We start from the raw sequence: 23,576 nt of genomic DNA on the forward strand, positions 1-23,576 counted from the left end.
TACATAGTCTTACTTCCTGTTCTTGATGTCTTGGGACCTTTCAGTTCTCCTAACTGGAGTCTCTCTTAGTGCAAATTCTTAGTGCATACTCCTCACTGGAGTCTCTCTTAGTGCAAATTCCACCAAGAAAGAAGCTGATTAGCTTGGCCCAGACTGAAGCCCAATGTCATGTGTCCATACCTGGGTGAATCAGCTGATGAGGGTCAGAGGTACATAACACTAATATGACTTCCCAGGTCCCACCCTTTCAGCATGAAAGGAATTCTGAGGAGGGTTGCATTGCTTCCCAGTAACTGGCTATTGGTTGGATTATCATTCCTAAATACAACTATGTGTACAAAAAGCAGTGAAGGATACAGACACCACGCTATGGATCTACAATGTGGATTTACAAGTCAAAGTGTTGGCTGTTTCCTTCTTGGATGCTGCCCAACGTGGGTCTCTGGGGTCTATGGGAGCTAAGGGTTACTTGCAGGCTGGCTCGATCTCTCTTAGAACCTTCAGCTTGTGTTTGTATTTCCTTCCAGGAGCTAAAGCCCAACAAGTTGGATATTTCTATCTAACCAGCAGAGGTGATACTTGGGTTGACAGGATGAGGAAATAGGGGAAAAAGAGGAGTGGCAATGAAGGGTGTGGACCCAAGGAGCCAGGTGCATGCACACTAAGTCATGGAGAGAACACTAAGAGGGAACTGGCGGTCAGTTAGAGAAGCCTCAGGCTGGTGTCTCAGGTTGATGCTTGGGCACTGTTTTTGCCTGCCTTCTGGATCATTCCTTTCAGCCTTAGACATATTGTAGTATGTATCTCTTAATACAATCTTCCATTGACCCCCTTTCACTCCTCTCCAACTACTACCCCCGTTTTCTATTTAACTGATGGTGATTTCCAAATTCACACTCCTCTGGGAGAACTGCCTAAAAAACATGAGGATCAGTTCATTGCTGCTAAGATTTGGTGAGACTAGTGCTTTACAGGAACTTCTAGGACCTTCACATTGACTAATCACTGCATCTGCCGGTATAGTCCTTACTGGTTTAAACATTGGAAGACGAATGCCTTATAGCCCAAAAGAGGAAGCCTGGGGTGGCATGCTTCCTTGTCATAGCCCCCTCTCACTGTATTCTCCTCCCTTCTCTCCATCTTCAGGAGCCTCTTACCAACCCTTGGAGACCCTATTTAAAAGTTTCCTCTTCCACAAAGTCTTCCCTGACTTTACAGCCAGAACAAACCTCTCCCTCCTCTGGACTCCAGTGTCCCCTTATTCCTATCATGAAGGCAGCACTTACCCCTGACAACCCTGGATGCTCCACATCTCCTTCATCTTCAGGACACTTGACACCCACTAACCTCTGAGGGTTTGTTCAAGAGAACTTGCGTTCTTTCTTCCCATTTACTTTATAAGCAAAACTCAATTTCTCTTAAGTTTCATATGCTCATCTCAAAAACAGGGGTAGAAATGATCTCTATTCAAATCCAATAAGACCAGCGATGGTGAAAGCTTGCAAACCCTAAAGAACTGTGGGAGTGTGTGGGGATTTTTCTCAATGCCTACCTCATTGTTCTCAGGGACGGACTACTGACCTGGCCCATCATTGGGTCCATGCACGTTTATGTTTCAATGGTCTGATGACAAGTTGTGCGTTGGCCTTGACCCCGCATACTGATGACAGATGCACCCTCCCTTGTTTGTGTGGGTACCTCCTCAGTCCAGGGCAATAACCGCACAGCCACACCTGTCGTTTCACAAGAGATGCCTAAAAATTGTAAAAGGAAGGACAGAATTAGAGCCATTTTCTTAGGCTTCCTGTAGGGTGTGTGTTAGTACCCACCCACAGGGCAATGGTATGTGAAGCAATTTCCTTTCCCCAGCCCTTCATTCATTCTTTCATTCAGCAGTCCTCACTCACTCACCACTTCAGTGCCCTCCTGCATGTAAACCAGCAGGAATCAGAGAGCAGGGGGTAAGTGCTCTGGCAGGTTTTGCAAAGATGTTCAGAGGAGTGCAGAGAAGGAATGCCTATGCCAGACTCTAAGGAGAAGCTTCCCATGGGAGGCGGCCCCTGAGCTGAGTCTCAAAGGAAAGGACTGACCACACGCCCTCAAGGAGGCTGGGGAAGGCTCTCCTTGCAGCAAGAACAAACAGCTTGTGCAAAACCTGGAGGTGAGTGAGAACATGGTATGCTCGGGAAAGAACAAGTTGTTCACAGTGGCTGGAGTGTGAAGCTCAAGGAGCGGATGGGTAGAGATAAAACCAGAGCAGGAGGCAGGAGGCAAGAGCCAGACCAGGAGGAGTCAGTCTCAGGAGCCATGGCTTAGGGCCTGCTCCCAAGGATGCCTAAAATTCCACCGGTAAAACCTGCTGGAGGTGATGCAGGTTAGCAACCTCTGCGAGAACCCATCTCCGGGCTCCCAGTCCAGTGCTCACTTGCTCCTTCACTATTCATTAGGTGCCCCTGGCCAGGCTGCCTCTGGCCACACACCAGCCCCAGCCTTGCCAGGGCGCTGAGTGCAGGAGCCCCAGATGAAGCTCAGCTGGGTTCTGTGGCAGCTGACAGGGCATCTGAGCTGGGACCAAAGATCCTCCCGCCCCCGGAGGCGGCAGCCCACGTGGCTTCCCAAGGCATCCGTCCCTTCCCTTCCGCGGTTAATCTTCACTTTTCCTAAAGATGTATTCCTTAGGGCACCGGGAGCAGGGCACTGCCTGATGGGGACCACATGCCTTGCCCACAGCGGGCGCTTTGGCTCCTGCCAGACGAGGCTGCAAACCTCTTGCCTTCCCTGAGCCAGCTGCCTTCTTAGTGGGGCATCACTTGCCGGGAGCCCTCCTGGCGCGCGGGTCCGGGAAGGAGGGGGTCCCCTTCCCCGAGGGGCGATGCTGGGGAGCACCACCAGAGCCCCCACCCTGGCGGGGCAGGCACAGGCCGGCTTCCAGCAAGGATCCGCGGGCCACACAAAGGAAATGGCAAGATCGTGAGTCACCCAGAGGCTCGCCTGCTGCCTGGGCTGCTGGCCCACAACAGGACGTTTGTGCTGCGCTCCCGGGGGGACCAGGAGGAGGGCGCAGGGAGGCAGACATTGTGGGGCGCTGAGTAATGCTGGGGAGTGGGGGAGGCATCTCCGCAGGACGCAGGGCCGACTTCTGGCGCCTGCCACTGCAAAGCCAGCAAGCAGGGACTCAGGCAAGGCTAACAGAGTGCCCCCCCCCCCCCCGCCCTCTGGTCACACTGCTTGTCCCCTGTGAGGTACATCCTATGTTGCAGAGGACGGTAAGCTTCGCAGTGGTGTGAGGGGTTTGAGGCCTGGGGGCACGTCCATTCAACTCACTCTTCCTACCACCACCCCTGACCCAGCACTGAGAAGGTGCTGAGAGTCTGTGGGATGGATGGAGGGGTGGGTGGAAGGAGTAAGTCATCATACAAATACTACAGCATGTGAAGAGCTAGCCCACAGCCCTCGTCTCACAGATGGGGAAATGACGCTCAGAGATGAGAAATGGTTGGAGCTAGGTCCCACAGGCAGAGGTGACAGCCTTAGAATTTGGTGCCACGCCGCCGGGCCTAGGGTGCTCCGCTGTGTAGCTGCTGTCGTGTGGCTCAGGGGAAACTAGGAGATATGACTGATGCGTGGGCAGAGGTCAGGGTGGGGCGAACCCATCGCATGACCTTGGGGAGTGAGGGAGAGGAAACCAGAGCAACAGGAGGCAGGGCTCCAGGCTTTAAGGGGATCACAGTCTCTCGGCAGAGGCAGGTCACAGGGTTTACATAAGCTAGGAAAGAATCAGCATTGTTGAGCACCTCATGGATGCCAGGACATTCAATGCTTTAACCCTGAGGGAGGCTCATTACAGATAAAGGAGGGGTCTGGGAGAGCAGGGGCCTCTGGGGCAGTCAGTGACAGCTCCGTCAGGGTCTCAGAGCGGTGGCAACTTGGTGGGGCCACCGTGTGACAGGATCAGCCTCTCGGCCTGGCAGGCCCAGAAACTCAGTGTTGTTGGTGCCCTCAGAGGGGGTCAGCGTCTCAGAAGTCACACACATCAACTCACACTGAGTCGGAGAGATCACCAAGCGGCTGGGGTGCGGATGAGGGGAGGTTTGCTCACTGTGAGAAGGTGAGCAGTACAGGGTAGGAAGGCTGCCTGGGGGCGTGGAAGCAGAAGCAGAGGTTCAGTGCCCAAGCCAGACGCTCTGTTCCCCTGTGGCCCTGTTCCCACGGCGGGTGGCCAGCCACGGGCTGCCCATCTGAACTCTGAGGCAGGGCATGGCCAGGGCAGTGAGCATAGACCTGGCCTTTCTCCGTGGCCTTTTCTTTCAAGCAGGCCATCCTCGCCATGCTCCTCACTTACAGCAATCTTCTTTCAGCCTAAACCCAAACCACAGGCTGGCTGAGAGCTTCCGACCAGCTGATCCAGCCTCAAGCTGGGCACCCTAATGAGATTCAGACAGTCCAGAAGCACTTGGCCTCCTCTCCACAGACCAGGGCTTAAGGCGGGTACTGTCCATTCACAGCGAGAATCATTTCCTACCTCTAGCATTTCCCAATTCCTTAACAGAAGCTGATTTTTTTTTTTTTTTTTAAAGAATGAGAGTATGGGACTCCCTCGCACTCCTAAGTCCCCCCCTCCAAAAAAAAAATTCCTAAATTAGCCACTTTAAAGATGAGGAGTTTAGAAGTCTAGTAACTCCCCAAAATTACATGGCTATAAAGTGATGGCACCAAGATTCAAACCTACCCTATCACGTATGCCTTCACGTAGTCTTATCACGTAAGACTGTTAACGACAATGATAATAAGGGTCGTCGATTGCTAAGGATTTGTATACGTAAATGACACTTTATATGTTTTTTTTTTTTTCATGTAATCCTCACAGCAACAGCAGGAGATGGTTCTCGTCTGCGGTTTAGAGGGGAGAGTGGAAGTGTGGAGTGGTGAAGGGACTTGCCCAGGCCAAGGCCACACAGCTACTAAGTGCAGGAGTTGGATTTCAAACCAGTTTGTCTCCCTCTCCACCCCAAGCTCTTAGCCACCCCAGTCCATGGCGGAGCAAAGCACACTTTCTGCAATCACTCACCCCCACGGTACCCCTGGGTCCTGCCCTGGGCAAAAGTGGCCCTATCTGGGATTACCAAAGTCCAGGGCCTCACCCTCGGCCTTGTCAGTTTAAGGATTAGATTTATATCAGCTTCCCAGAGAGGAACAGGTTCAGGCAGGCTGACTTATGATGACTCACCCCCAAGGGTCTGAGCCAAACCTAAGGAGTTGATTCACCTGCGAGGCACACCAACCAGAAGGAGGTTGTGTAAGAGCACTGACTTCGAAGTCAGACGCAGCTGGGTCTGAAACTCCATCCATCACCTCCTAACTCCAAGACTTTGGACATGTGACCTACCCTCTTTGAGTCCCAGTTACGGCCCCACAGAAAGGGGAAATAGTGCCAACCCTGCGCAGTGACTGTGGCTTAAACAGATATTGTGGGTAAAATGTTTAGTGCAGTGGTTGACGCTTAGTAGAAGCTCAATAAATGGTAATACCTTTAATTATTATGATTGCTTGAAAACTGGGCTTGGCCACCTGATAAGGTCTCCCTGCCCCTGGCTGGTGGGCAGGTTACATTGTAAAAAACAAATTCCAGCTCAGAAGGCTGGTGGGAGAACCCAGATAAGAAGATGGGGCCTGAGCCCCAAGCCTCTGATAGTGGGGTGAGGTGCACTCCCTTCCCTCCCACCCTCGGGGTATTGCTGTTGGAACACCCGGTCCTGACTCGGAGCCTGTCTTCTCTTGGAGACTTGACAACCAAGTCTCTTTTCTCAGTACTTCCCTCCCACTGAGAAGCAGGCCTGATGCCACCTCGTCTGCAAGGCCCCTGGTGGGTAAACTTGTCCCCTCTTTGAGGCCCCGATCAAATGCGCCTTCATGTGTGAGGCCTTCCCAGCTCTCTCAGGCAGAGGTGGAGCAACTATAGGCCGATCATTCAAAAAGTACCTTGCAGGTGCTGGGACACAACAGTGGAGAACACAGAGGTGGCTCTTCTCTTTCTGGAGCTTGAAGTCTAAAGGGACAATAAACAAAGCAAACAATTAAACCAAATCGGGGTGATGGGGTCTCGGGAAAGACCTTTATAAGGAGGTGGCATTTACCCTGAGGCCAGAAAGATGGAATGGAGCTAGGTTTGCCAAGAGCTGGGAACAAAGGGTTCCTGGCATAAGGAACAGCTTTTACTTTCCCAGGAGGGAAAGAATTTGGTGTTTCTCATTGTTCACAAAATCCAGCTGGAGCAGATAGAAAGGGTGGGAGGAACATAGCAATCAGACACAGGCAGAGAGGCCTTGCTCCTCTGTGTATCCAGCCAGATATGTGATAGTGAGGATACGACTTGTTACCATTTATTGAGCATCTACTACGTGCCAGGTACTGTGTAGGCATTTTCCATAAACTCTCTCATTTAATCCCTCCCACCCCAACTCACTGCACAATATCCATATTCATGCTCTGGTTTTGCTCTATTGTCAATATTTCCCTGGAGGTTTTTTTCCCTGCACACTCCTCCTCTACCCCCATTAGACTGGAAGCTCCTCTGTAAGGCATCTCGAGACCCCAGGACAAGGCACTGGGATAGGGGGCTGCAGTATCTGTGGAGTTTTCAGCAACACTCCTCTTCACCTAGTCTTGAGCAGTTACAATTTGGGGGAGGGGAGAGTCAGTAACACGCATTCACACAGTCCAGATAAAGTTTGTAGAAAACACATCAGGCATCTTGTTGTGATGATTTAAGAAAAATTTAGTTACATCAGTAGCATGCTCACAGTTTTATTTAGGTCAGCCAGTTCCAGGATACTCTACACAGGGGCAAATCTCACCACTTTGTGTGTTAGTGTCTACCATGAAGGATGGCAGACATGAAGTAGTATGATCTTCACAGGCCCTACAAGCACACTGCAGATAGCAGGGAGGAGTCCGTTCCATTCAACATCGTCATTGAACACCTACTCTGGCAGCTGTTCTGTTAGACATAAAAATGAGTTCAACATCCTCTGGTCTCTTACTCACCACATTGCAGAACTGTATGCAATGATCTAATGGAAGTATAGGCAGCACAGTGATGGGGCGGTGAAGGGTATAGCAAGAGCCAAATCACAGACAGCCTTGAATGCCAAGGCCAAAGGCTTTGGACTTTTGCATGAAACTAATGGAAGAGGAGGGAACCTAAAATGTGGTTTTCATTTCTAATTCTTCTTTTGAAAGTAGGAAATTGTAAATAGCTCTATTTTTGAAAGGGCCATTCTGGGAGAAAACAGAGGAAGGCATTTGTGATGGTAGGGGCTGGAGCAACTCACGTCATTCACAGTATGAGCAAGCCCTGGGGCTGGGAGAGAGGGAGGGAGCAAAGTGAGATGTTGAGGAATGGGGAGTGAGAGCGGCAGGACTGTTGCTATGGAGATATCTCTCAAAGTTTACCCAAGAGTCCTGAAACCAGGGACAACTGAGATGTCCTAATGAATGGAAAAATACTGGCCTCGAGTTGGAATCAGATTCCAATTCAATCCCTCTCACAGATTAGCTGTGTGACTTGGAACAAGTCACTTCATTCTCTGAACCTATTCACTCAACCGAACAGTGGGGATTACAACCTCCAAATATGGGTTGTAACAGGTAAAAAGATGTGTGAAGATTCCTTTTATTGAATCCAAGAATCAAAGTCTTTCTCTTGGTGGTGAGTTGGAATGGATCTCTTCTTCCTCTTTGCATGTTCTCATCTTGTCATCACGTGACCTTGGCCAAAAGATGGGATTTCTACCCTGTGGTTCCTAAAGGCTCCTCCAGCTCTAAACATCTAGATTTCTATGACAAATTTGAATTTTGTCAGATTACATTGACCCAGGTCTACAGAGCACCCAAGTGAAGCTATTATCCAAAAGAAAATTATAGTCAGGTCTATAAATAATACATGCTGCATATTTACACATACTTTATTTAATCTTGGCAGACTGTGCAACCTATTCTGGTTTGATTTTTCAAATGAAAATGTTGTTTATTGCTTAAAGGCAGACAGAAGTGAAAAGGCAATTATGTTATTATGGCCATTAAAGACAGGCTATACATAGTGTCCCTCGGGTAGGTCTCCTCACCATTCCCAACTGGAAATTTCCCTCACTGAAATTCACCACAACCAGTGGGGATGGTTAGTTTTGAAAGTGTAACAGAAAAAAAAAGAACACCACCCAAAAAAAGGAAGGTGGAGGGGATGGGAGACCACCACACAACTTTTCCAGGCCTGTTGGAAAGGCATCGGCAGCCCTTCGTGGGAACTCTGACCAGAGGGTGATGAAACAATAGTGACCTGGAGCCAGGGATTGGCGGGTTGGTCCAGCACCTTCTGTGCAAGGACCCCTGCTCTCCAAATGAGCAAACTCTGTATATTCTTCACCTTCCAGTGAATCAGGGTTAGATTCAGAGGTTCTCTGGTTTCTTAAAACACTAAATCAGAGTTAAGGGATCTAAAATGGATGCAAGAGGATCCCAATGTGAAGGGTATAGTCAATTTACAGAAGAGATGCTCCCTCTTGGAAAATCTGTACTGTGTGCTTATGTCTGACTTGGAGGCGATTTTGAAGAATAGCTGGGTTCACATATGCCATCCTCACATTGATAGGGGAGTCGGAGGAGGAAAGACAGGCATAAGGACCTAGACTCTAGGACAGGGGTCCTCAAACTACGGCCCGCGGGCCACATGCGGCCCGCCGAGGACATTTATCCGGCCCGCCAGGTGTTTTTGCCGCCGCTGCCTGTCCTACTTAGCAGCCGACTTAGCAGTGTGCATAGGAATTTGTTCATAGGTTGTTTTTTTTAACTAATCCGGCCCTCCAACGGTCTGAGGGACAGTGAACTGGCCCCCTGTTTAAAAAGTTTGAGGACCCCTGCTCTAGGACATAGATATTTACATTACGATTTATAACAGTAGCAAAATTACAGTTATGAAGTAGCAACGAAAATAATTTTATGCTTGGGGGTCACCACAACATCAGGAACTGCATTAAAGGATCGCAGCATTAGAAAGGTTGAGAACCACTGACCTAGAGGATAAACATTACACCTCAGAAAGACTAAGAGAGAGAAGCCACCCACGGACAGTCATTTTACCTTGACCCTCAGCTGTCCAAGGATGCCAGAGCACACTGTGACCGAAGGATGGCGTCCAGCCTGGGTTCCCACAGTGAGCAGTTCCACAACAAGGGCTGGTAGCTTATTTTCATAATTGATACTGAGATACAGGAATGAGACGCAGAAAGGAGGTGCTGGGAGCGGTTGTAGCTGGAAGTCCAGACCTGGCTGGAGTAAAGAGGTGGGCTGAGAGGATGAAGGAGGGCACAGCGGTGCCCATTCATCAAGTTAGAAAGTCAGCACTTGGCAACAAGCAGTGATGGGCTCACCCAGTCAAACCCGGACTCCAGGCAGGGGTGGGGAACTGGTTAGGAGATCCTGGAAAAATCATTTTCTTAGGATGGAGAAGGGAACAGAAGAAAAGAAAAAGGAAAGAAGGAAGGAAGGAAGGAAGGAAGGAAGGAAGGAAGGAAGGAAGGAAGGAAGGAAGGAAGGAAGGGAGGAAAGAGTAAGGGCAAATACAAATTCACTTGCTTCTTTCTTTTAAAAACAATTTTCCTTTTTGTAATAATTGTAAAGCTAATTTATGACTACAATAACATATTTAAGCACCCCTATCCCAGATCTGTCTCTCCCCAGAGATAATTACTGTTAAGAGTCTCTTGCATATTTTTGTGTTTTTTCCAGTAATGTTTTATGCATATGAACACATATGTACATTTCCTTTTAAAATCAAAATTTTAAATACAAACATTGTGGACCTTTTTCTTTTTTTCTCCTTTGAGGCTTGCTTAAAGTTTTTTTTTTTTTCATAATCTCCATAAAAAGGACTTTCATAATTTATTTAACAAATCTCCTTTTGATGGACAGGTAGTGTTTCAAATATACCTCAAAAAAGCTGAAAACATCTTTTAAAAATTAAAATCAATTCTCTGCTCATTGTTTGATAAGCATTTATTGAGGCTTAGGTGCTGAATAGAAATATGAATAAAAGAATAACTTGCCTTAAAATGTAGAGAATAAAACCCACATGAACAAAATCACATTGTTCCAGTGTCCCTAATGTGACCATTGTGATGAGATTTAAAGACACACAGATAGAGAATGCACCCACCCATTCTAATGGGTTTCCTACTTAGTTTTTGTTTATATGTGTTCTTTCAAAATATGTATTTTTTGTGTGCCTGTAATTTTGATGTTTCTACACAATGTTATAAAGCATATTGCTTTCTTTTTCCACTCAGCATAATGTTTTTAAGATCCGACCAAGTAGTGAAGAGTACAGTTACCTGGTTTCTCCTCATGACTGTGGAATGTCCCATGGTGCTCTTCAACAGCAGTTTAGTTGTTTACTATCCCAGTGATGATCCAATTGATTTATTGCTACCAACTCTTCAGTTTCAAAAATAATGCCACATCCAGCAGCATCCCCTAGCTGCCCCTTTGTGGACCTGTGTGAACATTTTTTTAAATTGATTTTTAGAGAGGGATGAAGGCAGAGGGAAAGAGAAAGAGAGAGAAACATCGATGTGAGAGCAGAACATCAATTGGCTGCCTCCTGCACACCCCTTACCAGTGATGAAGCCCACAACCCAGGCATGTGCCCTGAACAGGAATCCAACCTGCAACCTTTCTGTGCATGGGACACTGTCCAACCAACGGAGCCACAGCAGCCGGGGCTGTGTGAACATTTTTGATGTATAACAAGTTGTGGAAGTTCTGAAACACACAGCATATATCTACTCAATTTGACCAAGTGTCCACTGAGTGCTATTTGAACCATCTGCAGTCATCTACACTCCACCAGCAATATATGGATATTTCTCCATTCACTCATCCACCAGTGCTTGGAAGTATCCAGCTTTTCAAAGTCTAATAGAGCTCAGTCTCATTTCTTTTTTAGTTTGCAATTTTCTTTCCACCAATGAATTGAAGGTAGCCTTGCAATTTTCCTCTTCCAATAATTTCTATTTCCAAGTTTTACCCACTTTTCTATTACAATCCTTAATTTTGCTTGTTTATTTAAGAGTTGCTTATATATTTTAATTGTTAAGCCCATCTCCATTTTCAATATTGTGAGTCTATTTTTGTTCCCTGTCTATTAACTTATTAGTGGCATCCTTTACTTAGCAGAAGTATTAAATTTTAAAGTAATCCATTTCATTATAAAAAATTTCTTTATAATCTCTATGAGAAGGACTTTCATAATTTATTTAATAAATCTCTTTTGATGAACAGTGTTTTTCCTCCATTTTTTTCTCATTGGTTACAATGACCAGTTAAATATTCTAGTATATCCTCTGTGCATGTGTGTAAGAATATTTGAAGAACACATTTCTAAGAGTGAAATTGTAAAAAATATGTCCAGTTGAACTTTTAGTAGAGATTGCCAAGTTGCTCTTGAAGGATTCCTGTGGATTTACACTCCTATACCCTGCTGGTGACCCCACCTCTCCTCTTTGCGATCTTTATGAATCTAGTAGGTAAGAAATGAATTTTACTGTTGTTTTAATGTGCATGCATTTAATTAGGAGGGATAACAGACATTGTTATCATGTATTTATAAGTTAGTTGTTTTCTATAAGTTAGGCTGCTTGTTTAAGAGCCAAAATAACAGACATACACACATGCTCTGTGTTTAGGCTGTACCTGAATGAGTCACGGTTAAGCTAAGAATCACCACTGAAACCCGTGGCAGGCGTTGTGCCAGCTGTGGGGTGACAACTTGGAGCAAAGATGATACAGCCCCTGCCGGCTGTGCTTGCAGACTTTGAAGGTGGATCCAAATAATCAGTTGATGGAAATACGTGCTGAGGTGCCACAGAGGAACTAGGCAAAGGGTGGGTCCTCTGACCTGCCACACCTCTCCAGCCACCTGGAGGGGGGTTAAAATTTAAAAAGGCAAAGGAATGAGGCAGAGTGTTCTCAGTAGGAGGCAGTAGGACTGCAAGTGTGAAGGCCCTGAAGTGACAGACATCATTAAAGGAAAGAAATTCAGAAGAGGTGAAAATAGTGGGGGCCTGGAGGGATTGGGGTGGGGATGGGCCGCAGAGTAGAGTGAAGGGCCTGCTCAGTTTGCCAGGCACTAAGGAGAACCAGGCCTTTTGGTGCTACAGTCAGGGACAGCCCTGGCTAACCTGGACAAGTCAGTCACCCTGAAGGGCTGAGGCCATGGTATAGGACTGCTGATAAACCATTGTACGGATTTTGGACTTTATCTTAAGGGCAATAGTGAACAAGGTTCAGAGTTACATTTTGCAAAGCTGGGCGCTGTAGTCCGTGTAATTTGAAGGGGGCAGAGAGGATGGTGTGGCAGGGCGGAGCCAGCAAGACAACTGGGAGGCAGTCTGCAGTATTACAGATGAGAGATGCTGGTGCCTTGAACCAGGATATTGGCAAAAGACACAGAAGCCTTGAGAAGTAAGATCAGCAGGATTTCACAGGACTAATTGTTGTGTGAGTGAGAGAAAGGGGTGGGGTTGGATGCTGCTGCTGTTCTCTGAGACCGGGAGGGCGGCTGTGAGAGGAGCAGCCTGGGGTGGTGTCCATGTGTTCACCATTCAATCTGTGGACGAAGGGGCCCGAGAGACATCTAAGTGGTCATGTTTAAGAGGCAGTTTGCAATATGATCTTGTAGTTCAAGAGAAAAGATTCCAGTGGAGATAAAGTTATGGGCAATGTCACCTTAAAAATGCTAACTGATGTCATTGGAGTAGAAAAGACACCCAAGGATGTAAAGCAGGGGTGGGGAATGTCCAGCCCACAAAATCATTTGGTCTGGCCTTCCAAGGCATTAAGGGTGAGTTGATTAAATGTTTGACCAAATAGAGCAGGCTAATTTTTAAGTTGATAATTTTGTATGGCTCTCGAATGACATTATAAATATCCAAATGGCCCTTGGCAGAGAAAGGTTCCCCACCCTTGATATAGAGGAAAGTCAGACTCAGAGCTGTAAACATAATGACATTCATTAAAAACAAAAATTTAAAAAGCTTGCATAAAAATTGAAAACAATTTAGTTGAGAATAATTTAAATATATTTAGTGAAAATATATATTTAGTCTTTTGTTAATTTGTGTTTCAACTACCCACATACTCCCCTGGGGTGTGTGTACATGTGGGGAAGGGTGTGTTTGATAAGACATTGTCTAGCTATCCTTCAGATCTCTTGCTGCTTGTCAGTAAGTTTGTCCCCTCTGCCTGCGAGGCGAGTGGTGCCAGGAGGGAAATTCTGAGGATTGAGACCCCAGAACATAACCAGCAGGCCGTCCTCAGCTGCCCAGGCCAGGGTGTCATTTTCCTGTGGTCCCGTGACTGGTCTCCTGTGGTCCAGGTCACCCGGGTCCCACCCAGTGTCCTCACTCAGATACGTGCTTCTGGTAGAAGCAGGTCTGTTAGACAGGAAGGCATCCTGGTGTTTCCTGAACCAGCCAAGGGCCTCGGTCTACTGTGAAAGTGCATGGTTTGTGCTGAAAGGGGATACTGACTCCCACTGATCTGTGGGGACAAGCAGGGCCAAATAAAGCAACAGAGACACAGACACAGAGGTCTGCTCACCGTGGCCACAGCTCGCTCCCTCCCAGAGGCGCACTGCTCTGGGTCCACCACGGCCTGGGCCTGGCTGGCTTCGGGGAGCTCGCTCATGCTCTTCTCACTTTACGCAGGGGACACTGAGGCCTGACCAGCTGAGCTGGTTGCCCAGGTGCCCACTGAGCGAAGCATGGGAAGTATAAGGAAGGCCTGCCCATCAGAGAATGTCAAGGTCCCCCTTCCCTTTAGATGGAACAGTTTGGATCCTTCAAACACGGGCAGCACTTTGGCTTTTCAGTGTTTTCATACACAGGGTCCCCTTGTCGGAGACGAAGCCACATCAGCACAGGAATAAGTGGTAAAGACAGGACTCGGACCCAGGTCTTCAGGTCTTCTTCGTTTATTTCACTACCCACCTAACAATCACCATTACTGTACTTGGGCACCTACTAATCGCCTTACACTCTGCTAGGCCCTGTATACAAAGAAGAGTGAGACCCACAGTCACCTTCAAGGGCACATGATCTCCTTCCTCACCCTGCTCAGGGCAGGCACCCATGCCGGGTTGCCCTCTGGGAGGACACCAGCATCCTGCCCTGGACCACCCTCCAACACCCTCCCCACCCCACTCGGATTCTGAAACTCTCCTATGAAGACCCACTTCTCACTCCACTTTGGGTCTGAGTCCTGTGCCAGGACACCTCCCTGAGGGTCTCTCTTCTCACCTTGTTTAAGATACTCTACTCATCACACACAGGGCCACCTTCCAATGTGGACACCCCCTCATTCCACATGGTCCCCAACCTCCCAGTAGGTCACCTCCCCCCCCCGACCCCATGTGAAACTCTTCCTCACCCCAGTTGGCTTCACCCTCCTGCTTTGGGCCACCATAGCCACTCCCCACTCAGGGGCAGAGGCCTACCTTTCTTCATCTCACATAATAGCTCCTGAACAGAATTTTCTGGAAGGGAAGGGAAGAAGAGCTAATTTTCTTGGCCTGTTACTATACCCCAGGCTTCTTTGTTCACATCCCTCAGCTCTGTAGAAACCCAACATCCCTTGGGGTTGTTGAGCTCTTGGGTCAAGAGGTCTTCATTGGGGCCCCAGGCCTCTGCTGCTTCCTGCCCCATTCCTGTGCCATCTGGCCTGGAGCTCTTCAAGCACCAGAGCCGTGTGGGTTCTGTGGGAAGTGGGAGAGAACAGCTCTGCTCAGCACCCTGCTTTGTCACTCTCTGCGAGAGAAGTGCTACTTGGGCTCAGTGCTTAACAGCTGAAAGTCAAGCAGCTTTCCCAGAGGGTACCTAGTGCAGCCCTGGCTATGTCATCCTCCTCATCGGGTTGGAGACAAATCTGGGTGACAAATACCATGATGCACGTGGGCTTCCCTCCCCCCTTCCAGCTTAAACTTTGCGCCCACAAGATCAAGTTTGCAATGCCCTGATTCCATTCTCCTGAAATAAATGTCTCCCAGGAGGCTCCTCAGTCCTCACAGGAACTGACTTCTGGTTGCCCATCACCACACACTCTGCACATTTCGAAACCCCACACTGGACCCTCTTCAGTGATCTGGCTGAGCATTCTGTTCTCCTTAGTGTGCTCGTCACCCAGCCATTGACTAATACCCTGCCACACTGAAGGCAGAGGAATTGCAGTGATTAATGAAAGAGACAGATAAGGGCCATTCTGCTAAAGTTCAAGTCCCGTGTGCCACCTGAAAGATAGCCTAGATGCTTTTCCCTCCCACCTACCTGAGCCTTTAGCCTGACTGGAGGCAATTAGAATCTGTTTTCTTATTTTATGATGAATTAAAGGAGAATTAGATAAAGGGACATTTAAGCTACCTTTGATCAGGAAATTGGCTCTGGAGAGAGATTTATTAGGCCATGGCAATGTCTCCAGGAAAGGCTGGGAAACCCCATTACTAAAATATACAGAAGGGACCAGGCTAGGTCTGGAAAATGCTGTCATTAGCCTGGATAATCCAACTCTCCTTTCCATCAGCTATTCTTTTATTTTATTTTCAATATATTATTTATTGATTTCAGAGAGGAAGGAAGAGGGAGAGATAGAAACATCAGTGATGAGAGAGAATCACTGATCAGCTTCCTCCTGAACACCTCACACTGGGGATCAAGCCCACAACCCTGGCATGTGCTCTGACAGGGATTTGAACTGTGACCTCCTGGTTCATTGGTTGACACTCAACCACTGAGCCATGCCGGTCAGGCTTAGCTATCCTTTTAAATTCCTGAATTCCAATACAGAGTAGGCTGGCTTTGATAGAGGAGAGATGGCAATTGAAGGAGCTCACCTAGTTTATGAGAATGTGGAGGGAAAGTCCCTGCTGCAGAAGAAGCCGGGCAAGGCACTTGCTAAAACTGATGCCACTGGCAAGAGCATGACCCAACGTAGCCCAAGCATGTCAGACAGTCTCCGCCTCATGGGAAGGGCCCTTAGGTCCTGTTAGGAGTCCAGGGAGGGACTTTACCCCTGCTCAGGGACAATACCACTCTCAGTCCCATTGGCCCTCTGTCCCAGGGTGCCATCCCCACACTAGACATTGAAGTCCTGGCCCCAGGAGTATAGGAAAGTGGGGGGTGAGGTGGAGTACTGTTCTCAGGCACTGGTGGTGCGGGATACTGCAAATCTTTGCAGATTCTTGGGCAATAGTGGCATGTAGGGCAAGGGACACAAACACATTATATTGCCCTGCCCCAGTGCCATATTACCCCTGCTACGTCTTACCCAAGTCCCAACAGTAGTGCTAGCCAATGGCACTTTCTTCAGTAACAGACATGTTTCATCTATATCTGTTATCTCCAGTAGGGTGGCTATTTATCCACCTGTGACAACTGAGCACTTGAAATGTGGCTAGTATGACTGATGAACTAAATTTTCTTTTTCCTGTGTTTCTAATTAATTTACATGTTGCCAATGGCTACTGTGTTGGGCAGCACAGCCCTGGACAATGTCCGCTCTGCTGGGCACTGCCATCTCACTCAGATGTTGCCTGTGATGGCCTGGAGTCCTTGGGGCACTGAGAGGGTGGTTTGTGGAGGGTGCAGAAAACACCTCCCTCCCTGTATCACGCACTGTTATGGGGTCCCAGAGAGTGCTCTTTCTGCCCTTTTCCTCTCTTTTTAACTAGCTTTTTGTGTTTAATTACAACTCCTGACTTTCTACCGGCCTGGGAGTCCGCACATTCTGGGGTTTGGGATGGCGTTCTCAGAGACTGAAGCTGTGTTACTGACAGACTATTCAGCCCTGGGTCCTCTCTGCTCAGCATGCTTGCTCTTCCAGTAGCCCTTCAGCTCCCTGCTATTATCACCCTTTGCCCAGGCCTGCAAAATCAGCGCCTTCCTTCAAGGAGCTCACAGACTCCTGAGAAGACACAGAAATGATCTGCTTGGTGGAAATCAGAATAAAACAACTGAACAGACCAGGCAGCCCAGAGGAGAGATCTATTTTCCCTGGAGCTGTGATCCTCAAGGTGTAGTCATGGAACCAGCAGCATCAGCATCAGCATCAGCTGGGAACTTGTCGAAAATACAAATTCTGAGGCCCAGCCCAGAGTCTTGAATCAGAAATTCCAGAGGTAAAGCCCAGCAATCTGTGTTTCAACAAGCTCTCCTCACTCTGAGGCCCTCTGAAGTGTGAGAACTGCGGGGTGACAGGTGGGGGCAGAGGAAATAGGGCTGACTGTTTGCCCGGGGGCCTGAAGAAGAGCTCATGGGCAGGCGGGAAGGAGGACATGCCCGGGCACAGGACCCGCCCTGCATCTGCAGCTAGTGTCTGAGCTCAGCACACCTTCTGATGTGCATTTAATGATCTTGGAATCAGCATTTCATTGACTTTATATTGTTGGGAGTAAATAGCAAAGTATTCTTTAGAGACAAATGAAACTGTGTTTTAAAAAAGGAATTCTTGGTTGGGCTTGATTTGTGTTCTAAATTTAACTATTATCTGTATACTAGCTTTTGAAAGTTTACAAAATTTAGCTGACAAACTTATCCAGTCTCTTCTCTTTGACTCCTTTAAATAAAGCATAAAGCTTTTAATGTGAAACTTCTGTTCAAAGAAATCACAGATGAATAGCTAAAAGACTGCTTATTTAATGATTTTCTTCTCTTGGACATTTGTTTTTCTATTAACCTAATTTTCTTTGCAATCCATGTACCCATCCCCTCCCCTCACATACTTCCTGGTTTTAACAAGGAAACCAGGTAATCAAGCTTGTTAAAATCATACAAAGTTAAGGATGAAGCTCTAAGCAAGAGACTTTCTCTTCAGAGTGCTTTCATGCATGGACGCTATCTGAAATTTCATGGCTTAGTGAAAAAAAGCACAGGGTTACGGTCAGGCAAATTAAGGTGGGATCCTAGCTCTAGCTCTTATGAGCAAGTCATTAAACTCTGAGTCTGTGTTTCCTCATTTCCTTGGCTATACCATGGGGCTACAGGTGTGTTGTGGGGGTTAAATGAAATAATCATGTGTAAAGTAGCTGGCACTTAATAAACACTTACTGATTGTTTCTGCCTTCTTTCCCTTCTTCCCGGATAAGGGTGGAATGTGAAGAACTCAGGCCCTGAACCAGACTAACCTGGATCCAGAGCAGCCGTTTATTGGTTGTGTGATCTCAGGTGAATATTTGAACTTGTCATCTCAGCTTCCTGGTCCTTAGAATGGGGATGATGAAAATAAGGTCTAGCTCATAGAGCTCTTGTGAAGATTAAAAATCTCAATGCATGCAAAGTTCACAGAAGAGTGAGTGCCTGGAACATGGTAAAGCACTCAACATAGCTTAGCTAGTGTTATCGATGTTATTCTTCTCAGTTCTCAACTCTGTGAACAAGTGAGGTTGCCAGAGGCGTGATGTGCAAAGAGTAACACACGCCATGCACTGGGACTTTCAGAGCCTGATCACACCTTAGCATCACACAACCATTTCCATGAAACAGACTCATGCTCCCACCGGGACATTTTTATCATTTCTCCATTTTTTAAAATTTTGTTTTGATAGATTTTGATAGTTCATGTGATCTATATCACATGACAGCCATTTTCCTACCAATTTCATGAAATGATATGGAGAAAATATTTTTTAGGGAAAGAAAACCAGATTGGCCAATTTATTTTTTCTCCCACTTTGTTACATAAAAGCTTTAGAATGACAAAGCCGAAGAATCTAATGTTACACAAATCCAGTATTTTCTTTTTGACAGGAATTTACATGGGGATAGATTCCTGCTTAGAGAATGTTGTATTACTTTTCTTTCCACTGAATTACCTGAGATTGAAATCCAGGAAGTTCTCTGCAGAGGAATAGTCTCCATTTATAAGATTTGGCTCCTAGGAGTAGGAAGAACCACACCTTTCATGCTGGAATTCAAGGTCCATCTGTGTCTTGTCTTATTACTTAATCCCAACCTTGTTTTTTTCTCCCTACACCAAATCAAGTCTTTGAAGTGTGGCTGCTCATTTCTTGCCTCTTATGGAATGTGGATAGTTATACTTCCTGATTCATCTGCTTCTGCAGAACCCTTCCCGGGACAAGCCCGTAGGCACCTGCTCAGCACCTCCTGATAGTCTCTCAGTGACTCATTTGTAATGCCCATAAAATACCATAGTGATTTTTTCAAAACAGAATTCTCTATCAGTGGTTCTCAGCTCTGCCTGCACATAACCTGGGAGGGGGTGCTGTTGGGGGTCGGGGGGACTCAATAAATGCTGAGACCAGGCTATACCACTACACCAACTCAACCAGAGTTCCAAGGGTGGGCTCGGGCATCTGTATTTTTCAAAGCTCCCAAAGTGCATCCGGGGCTGAGACTCACTCCTCCAAATGGATGAAGCCTAAGTGAGCCTTAGAGGCTAGAAGTGGAAGTAGGACTATGTCACATAACTCCTTACTCTGAAGGTTTTTTGTTTTCGGTTTGTTTGTTTTTTAATCCTCACCTAAAGACATGCTTAGAGAGAAGAAAGGAGAGGCAGAGAGAGAGAGAGAGAGAGAGAGAGAGAGAGAGAGAGAGAGAGAGAGAAAGAGAGAGAGAGAGAGAGAGAGAGAGAGAGAGAGAAACATCGATTGGTTGTCTTCCTTATGCTCCCCGTGCCCTGACCAGGAATCAAACCAGCAACTCTTTGGTGCATGGCAGGAAGCTCAACCAACTGAGCCACGCCAGACAGGCTTGTTTTTAGTTTTATTGAGGTATAATTGACATACAATAAGTTGCATAACTTGCGCATATTTAAAGTATAACATTTTATGAGTTGTGACATATGTGTACACATGAGAAATCTTCCACCAAAATAAAGATTATGAACATATCCACTACTCCCACAAGTTTCCCTGTGCCCCTGTGTAATCACTGCCTCCCTCTGCTCCCTGCCCAATCCCCTCCACCTCGCCATGGGGACTGTGGGCAATCATTGACCTGCTTCCGATCACCATAGACTGGTTTGCATGTTCTGGAATTTCATATAAATGGAATCATGCAGTATGTACTTTTTTTTGTTTGGCTTCTTTATTCAGGAAAAATATTTTGAGATTCATGCACATGGTTATAATATCAATAGTTCATATTTTTATTTCCATATAGTATTGCATTGTATTGCTGTACCACAATTTTTTATTCAATCATTTTGTTGGTGGACATTTGAGTTGTTTTCAGTTCTTGGCTGCTACAAATAAAGCTGCTATGAACCTTCTTGCACAAGTGTTTTTCTGAATATATATTTTCATTTCTCTTAGTATATACCTAGGATGGGAATGACTAGATCACATGAAAAGTATGTACTTTTAAAAGTATTCACTTTTAAAAATAAACTGTGAAATTGTTTTCCAAAGTAGCCCTACCATTTTGCATTCCTACCAGCAGTATTTGAGAATTTTAATTAATTGCTCCACATCTTTGACAACACTTGGTTGAACCAATCTTTAATTTTAGCCATTCTAGTGGGAAATTAAAAGTATTTCACTGTGGTTTAATTTTGCATTTTACTAATAACTAGTGATGTTGATAATTTTTTCATGTTCTTACTTGCCATCCATATATCTTCTTTGGTAAAATGTCTATTCATGTCTTTTGCCCATTTTTAAATTGGATTCTTTGTCTTTTTATCATTGAGTTGTAGAATTTTTTTTATATATTCTAGACATAAAGTTCTTTATCTGACTTATGTCTAGATAAGCTTGCATTTTCAATTTTGTAACAGTGTTTTTTGGAACAGTAAATCTTTTGGTGAGGTCCAATTTATTATTTTAGTGAGGTCCAATTTATTGTTTCTTTGTGTGTGTGTTTTTTTTAATTTTTACAGTTCATGTTTTTTATATCAGATTTTTTAAATCTTTGCCAAATTCAAGATCACTATGATTTTATTCTGTGGCTTACTTCTAAAAGTTTTATAGCTTTATCTTTCACAGGTAGATCTATGATTTAGCACAGGTGAATAATCTGAGACTCCTGTGTTTAAGTGATTTGGCCAAGGTGACATGGTGAGTCAGACCATAAACTTCCCCCATGTCACATGACTCTTTGTCCTGAGCCCTTACTTTTTATTTTTTATTTTTTTGGACTTAGTTATAAATTTGAGTTTATCATATTCCTTAATTCACAGGTGCACCATCACCAGCAGTCCAAGACAAAGCTGCTGTTTTATTATTTTTATAACATAGTCTATTTATAATTATCTCTGAGCCCAAGCTCATAATTTTACATTTTCCCCTGTATTACTGGGGCTTACATTCATTTCTCAGACTTCTTTGCAAGTTGGCTTCTTGGCAGGTTCTGTCAATGGGACATGCAGGTTGGAGGTAGGAAGGCAGGATGAATGGAGGTACTCTCTTTTTTCTCACTTTCTGTCAGCATCCCCCCAGCAGCAAAGGAGGGCCATGGCTCTAGTCCCCCACTTCCTTCAGCTCTCCTGGCACCAGCCATCAGCACCTGTTATGTCCCTACCCCAGAGTTCTGAGCATCATGCCTGCACACCAGCCATGGGGTTCCTTCCTTTGAACCCACAGGTCTCAGCACACTATCCCTTCCCTTCTGTTCACCAGGCTTACATGTGGTAACTTTTCTCTGCAGTTACAATACCTCAGTGTTCTCAGTGTCTTCTTTCTCATCTCTCAGCCTTTCAATCCCCCTGAAATCAATTCCCTATAGTAAACCCTCTCTGTTTAAAATATCTAGAGTGGTTTCTGTTTCCCTGATTGGACACTGATTAATACATTGTCCCCATTTCTTGCTGGTACATAGGTACCTCATCGAGAATGTTTGTTATATGTCTTTGGATATGAATAAATCCTTGTAAAACATACTTTTTTTCTGTTGTGGTTTTAATTTATATAAATGTTATTGTGATATATATATATATATATATATATATATATATATATTAATATATTTTATTGATTTTTTACAGAGAGGAAGGGAGAGGGATAGAGAGTTAGAAACATCGATGAGAGAGAAACATCGATCAGCTGCCTCTTGCACACCCCCTGGGGATGTGTCCGCAACCAAGGTACATGCCCTTGACCGGAATCGAACCTGGGACCCTTCAGTCCGTAGGCCAACACTCTATCCACTGAGCCAAACCGGTTAGGGCGTTATTGTGCTATATATTTTTATTCTGTGTTGTTTTTTTTTCACCCAAAACCATTTTGCTTAGATCTAATCATGTTGGTGTTTTAGTTCCAGCTCACTGTTTCTGATTATTGTATAATATTCCACAGTATGCACCCATCTTATTTTATTTATCTATTCCTCTAGAGACAGTGTCTGAGATCATCACCAACTCCCTGCTGCTGCAAACAACACAACTCTGACACGTGAGCGTTTCTATGGCATTTCTCCCTGGGGTGAGAGCTGGTCAGACATCACATGCTTTCGTCAGTTAGGTGCATGCTGCACATCGGGTTGCTCTCTGGAAGGGCTACACTTGCAATGCTTGTGGGCGCCTATTTCCTCATGTCTTCCTCAGTATTTAGGATCTGATCACCTAAGTTTTGCAAACTTAGTGAGTACAGATACCGTTTTGTAATTTCGTTTTGCATTTCTTTGATTACTAGTGAGGTGGGGTGTCATTTGTGTACTTAAACTTTCCCATGTAACTTGCCTACACATAGCCTTTGACTCTTTTTCATTGGATTGCCTGTCTTTCTCTTGTTGGTCTTCAGGAGTTCCTTGTGTATTCGTTTACTCCCATTAGCTTAAGGCATTGCAAATATCTTCTCTTCATCTGATGCCCTTCTTTAATTTTTATCTAATGTATAATTTGTTGAACAAGAAAATTGAATGTTGTTATTGCCAAATCCATCATTATTTTGCCCTAAGGTTTGTGCTTTTTACAAAATTAAATTTATTGGGGTGACATTGGTTAATAAGGTTATGTGGGTTTAAGTGTAGATTTCTATGATACATGATCAGTATTTTGCATTGTGTGCCCACCACCCAAAGGCAAATCATTTTATGCTTTTGGGCTCTTCTTTAAGAGTCCTTCTCCACCCCAAGGCCACAAATATATTCTCTTATCTTTTCTGGTATAGCTCCTTCTGGAGCTTTGTCATTTTACCTTTTTCATGTAGGTCTTTAACCCATCTAAAATTCACCTTTTACTGAGTATAAGGTAGGGATTCTAACTTTATTTTTCTTCAAAGAGTGGACCATATTCCTAACCCTGTCTCTTTTCATTTTATATGTAGAAATGCCAGGCCCCCTTCTTTGTGCTAGAATTAAACCTCTCTGATAAACAACCGAAATCCATGAGTCACCTAAATGTTTTAGTGACGTTGGACTGAACTGAGACCATAAAACAGCGACGGAGATGACCACGTGCTTCAAAGTTTCTCACAGATTGTTCCTTCCATCGTATACAACTCCTCTCGTCTCTGATTGCCCCTTACTGAGGCGCCTGACTCTTACCAAACACACCTCGGGCTCCCCCTCAGGGTCCCT

General features: G+C 45.7%; 1 long non-coding RNA gene across 2 annotated transcripts; it reads left to right on the plus strand.

Moving 5' to 3' along the window:
• Positions 1-1,539: 1,539 nt before the first annotated feature.
• Positions 1,540-22,930, plus strand: LOC307096294. 2 transcript variants are annotated; one of them, XR_013813253.1, is made up of 3 exons: positions 1,540-2,161; positions 18,188-18,266; positions 22,392-22,930. It is a non-coding gene; the product is annotated as an uncharacterized lncRNA (long non-coding RNA). The 2 variants fall into 2 exon arrangements; XR_013813254.1 differs by lacking the exon at positions 22,392-22,930 and adding an exon at positions 16,966-17,221 and having other exon boundaries at positions 18,188-18,817.
• The last annotated feature ends 646 nt before the right edge of the window (positions 22,931-23,576 follow it).

This window comes from Cnephaeus nilssonii (genome assembly GCF_951640355.1).
Source record: "Cnephaeus nilssonii genome assembly, chromosome: 3".
NCBI classification, from domain to species: domain Eukaryota; kingdom Metazoa; phylum Chordata; class Mammalia; order Chiroptera; family Vespertilionidae; genus Cnephaeus; species Cnephaeus nilssonii.